This window comes from Equus przewalskii, chromosome 30 (assembly GCF_037783145.1).
Source record: "Equus przewalskii isolate Varuska chromosome 30, EquPr2, whole genome shotgun sequence".
Lineage (NCBI taxonomy): Eukaryota > Metazoa > Chordata > Mammalia > Perissodactyla > Equidae > Equus > Equus przewalskii.
The window spans coordinates 8039776-8055111 of record NC_091860.1 but is presented as its reverse complement, the minus strand read 5'-3'; the positions used below and the strand labels follow the sequence as shown (position 1 = coordinate 8055111).

The 15336-nt window shown below is 36.6% G+C and overlaps 1 protein-coding gene and 1 long non-coding RNA gene across 6 annotated transcripts in view; both read right to left on the bottom strand.

Annotated features, from left to right (window-relative positions):
• Positions 1-15336, bottom strand: part of MPP7 (MAGUK p55 scaffold protein 7) — a 242341-nt gene that overhangs the window by 44904 nt on the left and 182101 nt on the right. The gene's annotated exons all lie outside the window — the stretch shown is intronic.
• On the bottom strand, positions 11016-13801 carry LOC139080443 (uncharacterized). Its single transcript, XR_011534960.1, has 3 exons — positions 13665-13801; positions 11129-11149; positions 11016-11027 (listed from the first exon to the last, which is right to left on the bottom strand). It is a non-coding gene; the product is annotated as an uncharacterized lncRNA (long non-coding RNA).

Sequence of the window (15336 nt, the reverse complement as noted above, 5' to 3'; positions counted from 1 at the left end):
ATGCTCCCATAGTCTGCCAGTCATAAAATTATTCCAAAGACAATGGAGGATAATTAAGAACATCTTAAATTGACAAATAAGTAAACATCTTGGGAGGAGGTTTAAATTGACAAGAAATGTCAATACAAGACTATGAAAGTTACTGAGATCTGAAGAGGCTGGGTTGGCCAGCTTCTATATTCATCTTATAAAACAGTGTCAGGAAAAAAAAGTCACCAAAGAAATATGAACATTATCATGAATTATATTACCCATACATACGCTAATTTTGTATATAAAGGGAGAAAAGGTTTTTGAACAAATCAATAGAAAATTCATCTTTGGATGTTGCTCTCAGTAAAATGTAAAGAAACGTTCGAATGCTATAAATATCCTTGAATCTTTCAGCTCATCTCAAGCTAAAACAAAGTAACTAATGAAATCATGGAAGCTAATATAAGATAGCAATTCGCAATTTCCAAGAAAAAAAATTACTTAGGTCTTAAAAAGTTTTCCTGATATCACTGACAATTTATTTTTAAAGCAAGCACAGCATTACAATAAAAAAAGAGAAACCATATGAGAATTTAATTTTCTGCCAGCCAGCTAATAAAGAAGAGAGTTGTTACTTATACTTTCAAAATTATGAGAAAATACAGTATGCACACATAAAATTGAATATAAAAATCTAGTTCTGAAAAGAGGGGAAAATTGGATTTGAAATTTTAATATATTTTTCTAAGTTGAGTCTATGCAACCTAAAATTCTCCAAGCAGGAATGGTTTCTTTCTGTCAGAGAAAATATTTCCAAGTAGTATTCCAGACATACTGAGATTACGCAGAGTTCTTTCTTGTTCAAGAAAGAACCTGTACCACTTTTGAAAGAATGCTTATAAATGTTCTTTTTGTATAAATCTTATTTTGGAGGAAAATATTAAGGCAGTATATTTAGACATAGCTGTACTTATCTACATATCATTCTTTAATAAAGTGACTGAATATTGGAGCAAGTGGGAATTTTTACTAGATTTATAAAACAGGCAGTGTAACTTGTTGAGGACCAATGGTGCTTAAACAGAGAAGAAATAAGAAACAGGATTAGGAAAACACACACAGAAGTAGAGATGGGTAAATAATACGATTTAAAGGAAATAACAGCAAACGGACTGTTTTGTTTTTATTGAACTTTATGGTAAACACTTCAGTTAAATAGAAAGAACAGTCTTAACTTACATAAGTCCCAAAACTGATCTTGTTTTAAAAGAATGCATGAAGTACTCCAGCAAGGGCAGAAGTGGAGAAAAATTGATGATTTTTCAGGAAATGATTCAAAAGAAATTATGTTTGAAGACAGATACATGATAAGCACTGTTTTGTGAATTGATTATAACAAGGTTTCTATAATGCATTAACCAGAGGAAAGGCATTCGGTAATTCTTACCAATGTTAAAAAAATTACTCCTCATATGGACTATTTTGTTCTATAGTAGGAGAGAGGAGAGAGAAGCTTTAAAACTGACTATTCTACTATAGAGAAACAATCCCCTTTGGAAACAGACAGACACACACCGCCCAAAAATACACTAACTTCCATACCGTCCACCAAAGCTAAATGAAATTTTCAAGAGCTTAGAGGAGGAAATGAATTACTCCTAATAATTCATACATATATAAATATAAAGTAAATGGTTTGACAATATATATAGGCAGCCCTTGACTTACACTCAACTTTAAAAGGTGTAATGTTCTGCAATTCATATTTACAGCATACTATCAATTTACCTCCACGTTATTATTACAAAATTTTTATGCAAACAACACACAACTTACATTGTCCAGTAAGTGAGCTTTTTCCTTACTTCCATTAACAGTCAAAGCTCTTTTATTGATAAATACCTTGACCTCGAAGAAATGCGGTATGTACACATCAGTAGAATCACACCACGCAGTGTGCTTTCATATCAGTGATAGCTTATTAAATATGGCTTTAAGACATAATTCTTATACAAACAGACATTCAATCCTTGGAGCATTATATGTTAGTTCTTTCAAAGAGTCAACTTAGATCATTTTCACATGGAACGCATTCTTTAAAAATGTAACTGGTCATCAGGTTAATAGCTACTTACATAGGCTGTTTTGTGCTTGATTTTATGCACTTCACACAAAGTGAAAATAATGAAATGTCTCTACTGGGCTGTTGTCCTCATTCAGATGAAGAACATGGGTCTTGGGTCTATAAGTGGACCCAGGCTGTCCTATTTTTGCTCCAAGGGTATTGTCTGCAGGTTAGATTACTTCTGTTTCTCCTCTCCTTCTGTGGACTCAGGAGATACAGTGTGGAGGTGGATGAGGCGCAAAGGTAAGGTTCTAAAATAAGCCATGGTGTCAGAAATTCTTCTAAATAGTCCTTGGAAGAGCCCTCAGGAGAAGGCTAAATTTCTAGGAACTCCCTTGACTCTTTTCCAGAACTCTCCTAGAACTGGATAAAGGTGCCATGTGCCGAGAATGGATATAAACCCATCCTGTGTATGTGGATGTTCTTCAAAACCAGTGGCACCACGACTTACGTGGGAAAGTAGTGGTATCTGTTGGGATCTGATATACACAGAATATTATGGTCCTTTGTATGATGTATGGGAAGTAACTAAAATGCTACAAATCCATTCCATTTTGTTGGCTTGTATCATTTAAATTACTTCTTTTAGTGAGAGAAACATTTGATGTGGAAGACATATCAAATATCCAAAGGGTAAACTTTTCTTCAATGCATGATTATCACAGATTATTAAAGTAGAGTAGGAGAATGGAGAATGTGATGGTTAATTATGTGTGTCAAGTTAGCTAGGCCACAGTGCTCAGATATTTGGTCAAAAATTATTCTAGATATTTCTGTGAAGGTGTTTTTTGGAGGAGATTAACATTGGAGGAGATTACTTTCCACTATGTGGGTGGGCCTCATCCACTCAGTTGAAGGCCTTAATAGAAAAGAGACTAATTTCCCCTGAGCAAGAAGGAATTCTGCCAGCAGACGGCCTTTGGACTCGAACTGCAACTCTTTCCTGAGTCTCCAGCCTGCCACCCACCCTGCAGATTTCAACTTACTAAGCCTCCACAATCACATGATCCAAATCCTTAAAATTGTTTTTTCTCTCTCTTTGTATATATGCGTGTGTGTGGGTGAAAGAGAGTGTGTGTGTATACTGACTAATTGCCTGACTAATACAGAAGATTAGGAGTGAAATATTAAAATCTTAGATTAAACTGACATTTCCTAGTTAGTGTAGAAATCAATTACAACATTTTAGCATCCCTTAGAATAGAGAAAAATCAATAAAGCCAAAATTTGGTTCTTTGAAAGGATCAACAAAATTGACAAACCTTCACCTACACAGGCTAATAAAAAAAAGAGAGCAGACCCAAATTCCTAAAATTAGGAATGAAAGAGGAGATATTACTACTGACCTTGAAGAAATAAAAATTATAAGGGGATACTATGAACAACTGTATGCCAACAAATTAGATAATCTAGATGAAATGGACAAATAACTAGAGAGACACACTCCTGAAACTGAAATAAGAAACAGAAAATCTGTCCAGACTTTTTCACAAGCAAAGAGACTGAACTAGCAACAAAAGACTTCCCACAAAGAAAAGCCCAGGACCAGATGGCTTCACTGGAGAATTCTATTAAATGTTTAGAGAATAATTAACACAATCCTTTACAAACACTTAAAAAATATATGAGAGTAGGGAACACTTCCCACCTCACTGTATGAGGTCAGTATTATCCTAACGCCAAAATCAGACAAAGACGTCACAAGAACAAAAGATCTACAGACCAATATCCCTTACGAATATGAACACAAAATTCCTCAAAATACTAGCAACCCAAACTCAGCAACATATTAAAAAGGATTATACACCATGAGCAAGTGGGATTTATCCTAGGAATGCAAGGTTGAATCAACACATACAAATCAATGTTAACATCACACTAGTAGAATGAAGGGGAAATCCACTTGATTACCCTACCTGATGCAAAAAAAAGGATTTTCTATATACATGATGAGGTAATCTTCAAACAGAGATAGTTTTACCACTTTCTTTCCAATCTGGAGGCCTTTTATTTCTTTTCCTTGCCTAATTGCTTTAGCGAGAACCTCTAGTCCCACATTAAATAAAGTGGCAAGAATGGGCATCCTTGTCTAGTTTCTGATCTTAGGGGGAGAGCATTCATTCCTTCACCATTAAGGATTCTGTTAGCTGTGGGTTTTTAGTAGATGCCCTTGATCAAGTTAAGGAAATTGCCTTCTACTTTTAGTTTGTTAAGTTTCTATCATGAGAGGGTGTTAGATTTTGTCAAATGCTCTTCAACCCAACCAAGCTATCAAAACTGTCAAGGTTGCTGATCACTCCCATACTGCTAAATTGACTGTCAGTTCTCTTCCCTCATCTTATTTGACCTCTCAGCAGCATTTGTTAGACTTGATCACTCCTTCCTCTTTGAAACTTTACTTTCACTTGGCACCTAGAAAATCACACTCCTGGTTTTCCTTCTACTTTGAGTTCTTTTCTTGCCCATATCATTACTCATTTCCTGCTGATCTCATCCAGTCTCAGGGCTTTAAATTTGTTCTAATATTGACGGCTCCAAAACTGTCACTCAACTGAACTCAAGAGCTGGCTCTCCAACATCTCTATTTGGATGCCTTAAACTCAACATATCCCAAACAGAATACCTGACATTCCTCCACCCCAATGCCCTCCTCCACAGTCTTTCTCAACTCAGTAAATGGTAACTCCAACTTGCAGGTACCAAGTTCATCCTTGATTCTCCAATTTGTCTGAAAATCCTCTCAGTTCTGTCTTCAAAACATGTCCAAAATCTCATGTCTTCTCACTACCTGCACTGATAATATCTCGGTTCAAGCCACAATCATTTCCTGCCTGAATTACAACACAGCTCCCTGTTTCTGATCTTGCTCTCTAATAATCCATTTTCAACAGATCAGCCAGAATGATCCTTAAATATATAAGTCATGTTATATCATTGCTCTGCTCAAAACTCTTCAATGATTTCCCATCTCACACAAAATAAGAGCCAAAGAATCTCCCTCAGTCCTCCTCACAGAACCATTCTGTTAACTGGCCAACCTCAATTTCTATCACTTTCTCCCTTCTTGACTCTGCTCCAGCCACACTGGTCTCCTTATTGATGCTCAGATGCATCAGAGCCCTATCTCAGGGCCTTTGCACATGCTTGTCCCACTGCTTGGAATGCTTATTCCCCACACGGCTCCCTTCAGGTTTTTGCTCAAATATGACCTGGGGGAGGCCTTCCTAGATCACCCTATTGAAATCTGAAGCCCCATGTTCCCACTCCGCCATCTCCCATTCCTGCTTTACTTTTCTTCATAGCACTTACTACCATCTAATATAATTTATTTAGTTATCGGTCTCCACACCTACTGTTGACATGGAAACTCTACGAAAGGGTATTTGTTTTGATCTCTGTTGAAACTTGAGTGCCCAGAACAGTCTAGAACATAATAGGCACTCAATAAATATCAGAAAAAAAATCCAGAAATAGCATTATAAGAAAGTTATAGTCTGTAAATACCAGAAGAAAGTGCTACCCACAGCTAAAGTGGTTCTCTTGAGGGAGGACATGGGACTAGGGAGGAAAAGTGAGAAGGACTCCTGTTTTTGGTTGCAAGACTTGCAATAGTATTTGACTTTCCAACCAATTTATTAAACAGAGCCATAGGAAATTGCTGACATTCTATTGTTTTTTGACCTACAAAAACAGCAATTTCACATGCTTCAACCTAATGCATATATTACTTCGATAAAAATATAAATTTAAAAATTTTTAATAATCTTGGTGTGGGGAATACAAAGGAAAATTCAGAAGCTAGAAAGGAAACAATTCACAGATCTGCTTATGTAAAACTTAAAATATCTATATGCTGTAAAACCTGGCACAGAAAAAAGTAAAATTCAATCAAAAGAGCAGAAGAAAATGTGCACAACAGAGAGAGGATAAATATTCATGACACAGAAAAGAGCTCATCAAATTAACAGGAGACCGATAAAGAACTTGATATTAAAAAAAAATAGGCATTACATGATTATCAAGGAAAAAAAGAAGAAAAACTAATAAGAAAGTCACACTATACTTTAAGGTGTTTACCAAATAATATTTTTACCAAAAAACAATTTTGCCATTTATGTCAGCATATGAGATCTCCTTTAAAAATGCATAGGATCTGCAGGCATTTTGAAAATTTGGCTTTTTGGGGAAAAACGAATTCCACAAAACAGTCAATTTGCTCAATGTATTTGTAACAAAGTAACTCTTTCATAATATAAAAAATAACCAGAGACTCCAATTGAACTTGTTTATCCAGCAAAAGAAACAATTTCAAATCAGTGGTCATCAGTTGAAGCATTTCCTTAAAAGAAGAAACTGTGATCAGAAACACTAGTAATTTATGCCTCCTATTATGACATATCCTTTTTTTAAACACAGGCTTTATTGTATGCTTTTCTTCTCAGGTACCTTGCTAGATTCCTTTATCTCAGTTATACCTAAACGAACTTCTAGGTGCATGAATCTGTGATGGTCTCTTGCTGCACATGTGTCAGAACAAGCATTTAGACCAAAAAGAAATGATGTCATGATATGTGCATATATTAAAACACATTGGCCACATTTCCCCCTTTGCCAGGTACGGAAAGTAAAACTATCATTTCTAAGATGAGGAGTCGAACGGAGCAGAGAACTATACTCTATAATCAGGGCTTGTAAATTCAAAAACCTACAGAAGCCAGATAGGTAGAAAAGTCTTAAATTGCCTTCTGTCAACACCAACATACACTGCACAACATTCAGTCCTCAAAGAAACAGGCTGTCCTATTTTTCTTTAAATCCTCTGGTCACTTTGATTTCCCCACATTTGAGGACATGGATACAAAGAAATACTTCACTATTATAATACAAGCACCAACACAACTGTTAGGAGAAAGTCTACTGACACTGGTCCCAGCTCTGGCAAGGCAATGGGGGACGGTGCGGGGGAGAATGTGTTCAACTCGGGAGCTTGTGTTCCATTTAAGGAGTGAGTTGTAACTCAGCTCCAGCTATTACCCTAAGGAAATGAAGGCCTAGTTTGGTCAAATCTTTTGTCAAAGGAGTCAGAAATTTTTACATGAAATTTCTCAAATATGTGGGTCTAACAAAAATCTATCTTTTGTCTAAACACAGCCTCGAGTGTCTGTGAGCCACCCATCTGACATGAATTATTATATGATTCATGATATTCCCATGTGCCCTATTTGCATCTGTAACTGGGTGATGGAGAGTGGTCTCTTGGAAGCACCCTCTGACTTTTCCAAAGAAATAACTGTAGTGGCTCGTGGAGTATCTGCATGTATAACTTCACCCGTTAATGCCAATCTCTCTTCTCTAAAGCACTCCTGTGGTCTTAATTCCATCCAGTTTGGCCTGCTTTGGGCCTTTGTTCAACCAATTACTCCCTATCTCAGATATTCAGTCCTTTACCATCAATTCCATCACTTCTGTCTACGTAACTGATCCTACTATCCTCTCACACTAAAACACTCCTAACCCTCAACTATAAAAATCGCCTTTAACTCAATTGCTATCTTTCCTTCACTGTCAACTTTGTTACTGCTTGATACCTTGCAATTTGGCTTCCAGTAAAGTTGTTTCTAAGATGTTGTCAGTGACTTCAAGTTGCCAGATCCAAAGGCATTTATCAGAATTCATTTTCTTTGAGCTCTCTAAGGAAACTCATCTTGCCGATCACCTGTGCTTCTGGACTTCGATTTCTACCTACTGATTAAATATTAATTTTACAAAACTCCTATATGCTATAAGAGACACAGATTAAAAACTCATATTTTGTTCTTTGGATAAAACTTTATCCAAAGAACAATGTGAGTACAAAAATCAGGCAAAACTTTAATAAATACGTAAATTACTTAGCCTGACATTGAAGATCTCACGTTATCAAATGTCACACTAAATTTCCAGCCCTGTCATTCACATATCACCCAAACTTAAAAGTGCTTTGTGTTCTGCAACAGTCACCTCTCTCCATGCTGTTGCTTCTACCTTCATCCTCCCTAGTAGTCCCACCTAACCCTTGGTGCCTGTTCTGATGTATCTCTGGTGGGACGGAGCCCCTCACTGCCTCAGGCTGAGGTGATCATCCTCCCTTCTGAATTACAGCATCCTATGTGACACTCATCAGATACTCCCACAGTTATTCCCTGGCTGGATATACACTCACCATCTAATGGACCAAGTATAAGCCCTTAAGGTCAGGGAGAATAGGTACCGCTCTGTTTTTGACAGAGGTAGAAGCTTACAGCAATGGCCGCCCATCTTTTCACATCTCCCTGTCTCCAAGCTCTCAGGTAGTCTCCTCCCACACTGACTTCAGCCTGGCCATGAAACTTGTTTTGGCCAATGGGTCATGAGCAGAAGTGATATGAGCAAAGACTTCAACAGCACTTACACATTGGAGATTGCTTTCCTGTGTTGCCCTCCGAAACCCTGAGACCACTATATGGGCTAGCTCACTGGTGGGTGAAAAGCTATGCGAAACAAAGACAACTTTGCCCAGCTAAGCACCCCAGTCCCCCAGACCAACCAGACCCCAGCCAAACCCCCAGACTGTAAAGATTCGTCAAGCTGACATAGCCCAGAACTGCCCAGCTGACCACAGAACCAGGAGAATAATAAATGCTTGCTGTCTTAAGCCACTGCAGTTTCTGAGGAGGTAAGGAGAGGTGCTAATTGATATACAGAGTACCTGGCACACAGTACTGCTATGAAATGTGTAAAGTATGACTGAAATGTTAACCTCTCTCTGATCATCTAATTCTTAAGTAAATTAGGGTTTCTTTAGCCTAAAAAATGGAATACTCTATATTTCTGTACAGTTTCTTGTTTGTTATGTAGAATAAAAAACTAGAGGTCAGCATATGGTAAAGGTAGAGTACAGGTGATGTATCTACACGGATGTGGATCTGAAACCAGGACGCCCATTTACAGTCTTTAGGTCCTCAGGTTAATCCTGTAAACTTTCTGAGCCTCAGTTTCCTTTTTGTAAAGTCGATAAAATACCACCCATCTCTCAGTTTTAGAGATAATATATATTAAATATCAAATAAAATATCTGGCACATTTCTTCAATAACCAAAAGGTATTATCATAAACATAAATATAAATCTGAAAATAAGGAGGTTGAAGCAGGGACCTCTAAAACTGTGTTTCTACACTATTACCTCTCACCATGGAAAGCAGAGAACTTGTCAGTGTGCCAATACTGGCAAAGGTGGGAAAGGTTTAACGTGAAATGTAGATGAAGATAATTCTGATGCCTTTAGCGATTTCTGGATATCTTGGCTTCTGTTTATAACATCCCTTGGCATCTCCAAATTGGAAACTTTTCCTTCCAATACAGATTAGCAAGTTAATCATAAAGCTTAATTATATTTGGGGCTTTTCGGTCAATGGGGCTGTTGAGTCACTGGTTATTTAGGGGGGTGTTAAGGAATAATAAATCACTGGAAAACATAACCAAAAAGTTATTTAGGAAGAAAGAAATGATTTAGAAGCCTTGAAGAATTCACAGCTAATCAGATAATTTAGAAAATTTTACTCTAATACTGTTATTGGAGTAACGTTACTTAGCACAAATAGATGCTTTTTCATACTCTATTAAAAATATATAATTGTTTACAAAAATACAGCATCAGGAAAGCTTCATTTCTTTGTGTCCAACCCACTGAGCCTGTTTAACATGAAGATTCATGCTACCCCCCTCCACTGAATATTAGAGCATGCTAATGCAAATATTCTAATTTAAGATAAAACAATATAATGGTTTTGAAGAAAGCGAAAAAAAGGAAAGAAATCCGCTTCCATGACCAAGTGCTCACCTAGATAGGTTCCACTGTTGTTACCAGCATATTCAGCATCTTCTGGATGGAGTGTAAAAGCATACAGAACAAAAGCCAAGAAATAAAGCAGAACAGTTAGAAGCCCAGCCACAGATGCAAAAATAAATTACTTAAAACAATTAGGTAAAGCACAACATAAACAGCCCTCACGATGCCACTCTTAAACATAAAACATTTTGTTTTATATTTAAGTATAAAGTGATATTTTGAAACATCATGCAATTCTTTTTACACACTCCTTCGGAGGTTTCTTGATGCAGTTCCAAAAAAATTATAAAAGGCTTGCCTGAGTTGTTCATACTTTCACAGTTTAGAAAATTACAACACTAGATCCCCAAAGTAAATTTATTTTTATAAATTAGGCTCTTTGATAATAGTTAAAATACAGCACTTATTTTGGCTCACTGGATTAGACAGAAAGGTTAAGATTAAGATACATCCTTTCTTTTGATAGGAAGAGATTCTGTGCTGGGAAGGAATATGGCAAAATATTTCCATTTTTATTTTGTTGTTTAAAAATGAACAGATGAAAACATTTTAAAATGAACAAGGTGCTATTAATTATTTCTAGGAATTAAATGAATACTGGGTTCTACATATCTTAAATACTTAAATTTAGGTAGTGGAGTATTTATTATGTTAGGCCTCTAATCTTCACATAAATACACCTCTGGAACTAACAGCACAGCCTGTGCAGAAATCAACAGCAAAGATTCTCTCACATCCTTAGTTAAAGTAAGTCTGTCAGTGTGTCTGAATAACGTTGCTTTCTTCATTTACCTTTATTTAAGACTACTGACAGAGATAAAAACAGTGTACTATTTCAGATTACTTTCTGTATTTCTGCTAAATGAAGCAAAAAGTACCTCTCTTTCTAAAACCAAGTCCAACCACGATTTTTGGTACCGTAATGTCAAGGTGGAAGTTTGGATGCATGATAACCTTTTATAAACTGCTTGCTATATTCAATTTAATCCTACACATATGTGCACTAAATAAAATTACTAGACTATGCAGGGAAACTTTTATACAAGTACCTTTAATTTCCTCTGAGAAGCACAAAGAAAACGAGAAAGGAAATGATTAAATGTGCAGAAAATACAAATAAAGTAGGAAGATGTTGCATCCAAGGGAAAAAAAATCCACCTACCACACTCAACTGTTTCCTCATCTTAGAAAAGCCAAAGGAAAAAAACAAATGTATTTTAAATATTCAAAATTATTAGTCAAGAAGTACATAGAACTTATAAAAAACTCCATTACAGACTGCACAATAGTCTTGGTCTAAAAAGAATGTATACACTTAAGCAGTAAAAACACAAAGTCTTCATACAGCTTATTAAATATGTAAATGAGAAAAAAGAACCAAAAAAATTTGTATTTTTCAAAATAATACCTATAATAATGGGATTATATTTATTTTCACAGAACAGTTCTGTTTTTAAATTAATCTGTCTGTTCAACACCTAGGATAGTTCATGATAAAAACAGTGAAAAGAAAAAAACATTTTAGAAACCACCAATGCGGCCCTTAAATGTCTAAATATCCTGTAAATTTAACAATATCCTGACAAATACCCACTTTTATACATACAAAATGAGGGGGTCAGGCAGAACCTTTTATTTTCATTCTGTCTATAATATTTGATGAAAGGTATTTTAAAAAGTAATCCTAAACAATTTTTAAGTTACTAACAGGTGAGCGATTTCAGAGTTAACTATGATCTGGGAGACTCATCTTCAGTTAAGGGCGGAAAAAGAACTGGCAATTTAACAGAAGCAAAATCTAACCGGAGTGAGGGTAGAACGTATTTCACTACACGACCTCTTAGAGCGAATAGGACTGATCAGAAGGGTTCTTGCTCGCTTATCCCATCAAACTACAGAATAGCAGGCAGTCAAAGAAAACACTTAGGAGAAAGTGTGGACTGCTGTATTTTTACTTTTCAAATACCTATGGGTTCTCCAACTGTATTGGTTATATTTGAACAGTATTAGCAAAAATGACAAGCAAATCATTATTATTCCAGCTCATATTATGAGATATCCAACTTGTGAGTTTATACTCATTTCTTAGTAGCTCTGAAATGCCATGTGCATCTAAAACAAATTATTAGAAAACAAACAATAAATTATGTGATATGGGTTAGCCAAGGCGAGCATCTAGGCATGGTGGAAGTTACAGGAGCAATGTTTAAGGCTGATCCATCTGCAATCTCAGCCACTCTGCCATAAAGCAGATTGTTAAACATCTGAGAGTGAACTTTCTGAGGGGAACAATGGGATAGACAGAGCACTGCACTCTTGATTAAAGACTCAATGTCGTGTAAATCAGGTGATAGAAAAACCATGCCCCATGCACAAAATAACTAAAACACCAAAGCCAACCCAAAATAAAAATAAACATCTGTAATTTAAATTACATATGGTATATGTGTACTTCATATTCTAATAAAAGGCCATGAATATGCAGCATAAATTCTCAAAAGAATATCTCCTCCATGCAATTCTTAAGTAAGAAGAGAATGGTATTTTTAGCATGATATAACACACACATACATGTCCAATAGCAAGAATCATGCTGAATAGAATCACGCTTCTCCAGCAGGAAAAGCAAAGGGATACATTTCCTCAGATTTGGCAAGTTTGAATAAAGAGGAAAACTACATGAAAAGTTTACCTCAGACGAGAGCTGAGATAATTGCATGATTCTTACTATGGTAAGGCATTGTTTATGCAGATGAAATGCACAGACATTTAATTCTCCAACAACTCTATGAAGCCAGTACTATTATCTCCATTTTACAGACGGGAAATCAGAAGTACAGAGAAATGAAGCACTCCTAAGTGGCAAAACCGAGATTTAGACCCATGTGGTCTGGCTCCCAGAGTCCGAGTTTTTAACTACCATGCTATACTATCACACCAAAATCACTTTTTAATTACTCGAACCTTAAGCTAGAAAATACAAGTTGGGGAAGAAGTCAAGGGAAATGGCAAGTTTCTTTCAGGCTTCCTGTCTACTCCCACCACACCAGCCTCTTGCTGCTCTCAAGTGCTTCTCCCAACAGCAGAGCAGAGGGAGAGCCATCTGCTCTTCCAACCTCATCAGAGTCCACTCTCTCATCTGTAAGCACGGAACGGCAGGATGGGAAGATGATAAAACTCACAGAGAAGAGGCCAACGAGGTCACCAAGAGTAACTTGACTGTCTTCAGAGGACGGAGTAGAAAGGGTCTTGTGAAGACCATTTGATGAGCTCTGCACAAAGGGCAGGCGGAACCTTCCCATGCTGCTGGATGTTACTCTGACTGGGACACGTCTGATACTCTTGACAAGTGGAGAAACTGTGACTATATAGATGTGCTATTATTCACAGGGGCAAAGTTAAACCTCCACCCTAGACACCGCTCTCTTGTACCCGCTCTGCCCCCACTGCAATCTCCCCAAGTCTGCAATAAACCATGACACGGACCAGATTCTTAACTGTTAATCAACTTTTTCTTACCTGATAGCATTGGGTCCCCAGGACAAAAGGCAAGAGACATTATGGCTCAGAACCCTTCCTATGGGAAAGCTAAAAGCACATACCCTGATAGTGTTTTAGAAGCAACATCTTCACGTATGTAAGGAGAACATGGTTCACCGAGACAAAAGGTGAGCTGTAACAGTTAGAAAGACCCTCACCTCAACCGCATCAGGACGAAAACAATCAGATGCACAGTTTACAGCCTAGCTCATCTGTGCCTCTTTCCACACAAACTCTGAACTCCAGCACCTCCCAAAGAGCAGCAGTAAGTATCAGGGAAAAAACAATACTTTCAGTATTTCTTAAAACCCCACGTTGATCTGGTTTACACAAAATCCCACCAATATAAAGAAAATGTCTGACAAAGTTTTAGACATACAAATTTAAAGTAAGAACACAAGCGATCTGTTGATTTCTGAATTAACTTTAAGTGTGAACACACTAAGTAAACATTATTTAAGATGCCAGGAGGAAGGAGCTTAGTCACTTTGAAAACTTGCATTACAACAACCCGAAGAGTAAGGTTACAGACATTACTCTCAAATGTTTGGCCTTCCAAATTATCGGTACCACGTAGAGTGAATTCATTCACTGACTCAATGTTTAAACTCTGTTGTTGGTAGATTGTGATCTTCAACCCACAAAATGGTTATCTTTGAAAATGAACTTGGTTACACCCTGTTTGAATGGACACTCTTCGGCTGAAGTTAAATTTTTTCTCTTTTACCCACATGATAACAATCACAATTGGTTAAAACAAACTCTAAAATAAAATATTTTGTGTTTTTATCTTCTAATCTTTAAAAGGTCAATAAATTATACAGTTTTGCATTTTTTATTATAAGAATTCTCTAAGAGCTATTTTGTAAAGGAAACCTTTATTCTTTTTTTTTTTTTTTTTGAGGAAGACTGGCCCTGAGCTAACATCCATGCCCATCTTCCTCTACTTTATATGTGGGACGCCTACCACAGCATGGCTTGCCAGGTGGTGCCATGTCCACACCTGGGATCCGAACCAGCGAACCCCGGGCCACTGAAGTGGAAACTGCGAACTTAACTGCTGCGCCACCAGGCAGGCCCCATAAAAGAAACCTTTATATTGACATTATTTCATCAGCAGTAATAGAAGTTTTCAGGTATTTATACTTCGATAACTAAAATAGGAAACTAAGCACTGTGAATAAATATTATACTTGACTATTCTGCTGTAAAATACTCTATATGAATAACAGTCTTTTCTGAATACCATGTAGCCTGAATTTAAATACAAATTACATCCTATCAAAGTTAAAGTTAATTAATGTCTACACTATTAGGAAGACAATTTTTAACATATACTTTGATTTCAATAGAAAGGGAACAAACAATATTTCAAGTAGTCAAAGAAATTCCTATTTCTTTCTCAAGGCTAGGTGACATTATGCTGCTTTATATATGCAAATGAATTATAAAAAATAAGCTTTTGGTAGAAAATCAGAGTACTTTAAACTATATTGACACAAGAATTGCAAGCTGCCAAGTGTCTGTCATGAAAACTACACCTATATGCTACTTGAGACATAAGATACACTCATTCATTTCCAAAACACTTAACCTGTGTCTTTCATGTAATAATCTAAAAGTTGGTCATATCAAAGAAAACCTATCAGACTTCTAGGTCTGCTCTTCTTTCTGTATTACTAATACAAATCCATTAGGTGAGAACCTATCATTAGATGGGGGGGCGGTGAGGGAACACAAAATTCTATTATCCATAAATTTCTTTGTTGGATAAGCTATTCTTCCAAAAAAGAATGAAGAAGAAGAGGAAGAGATGAATCTTTATATCAA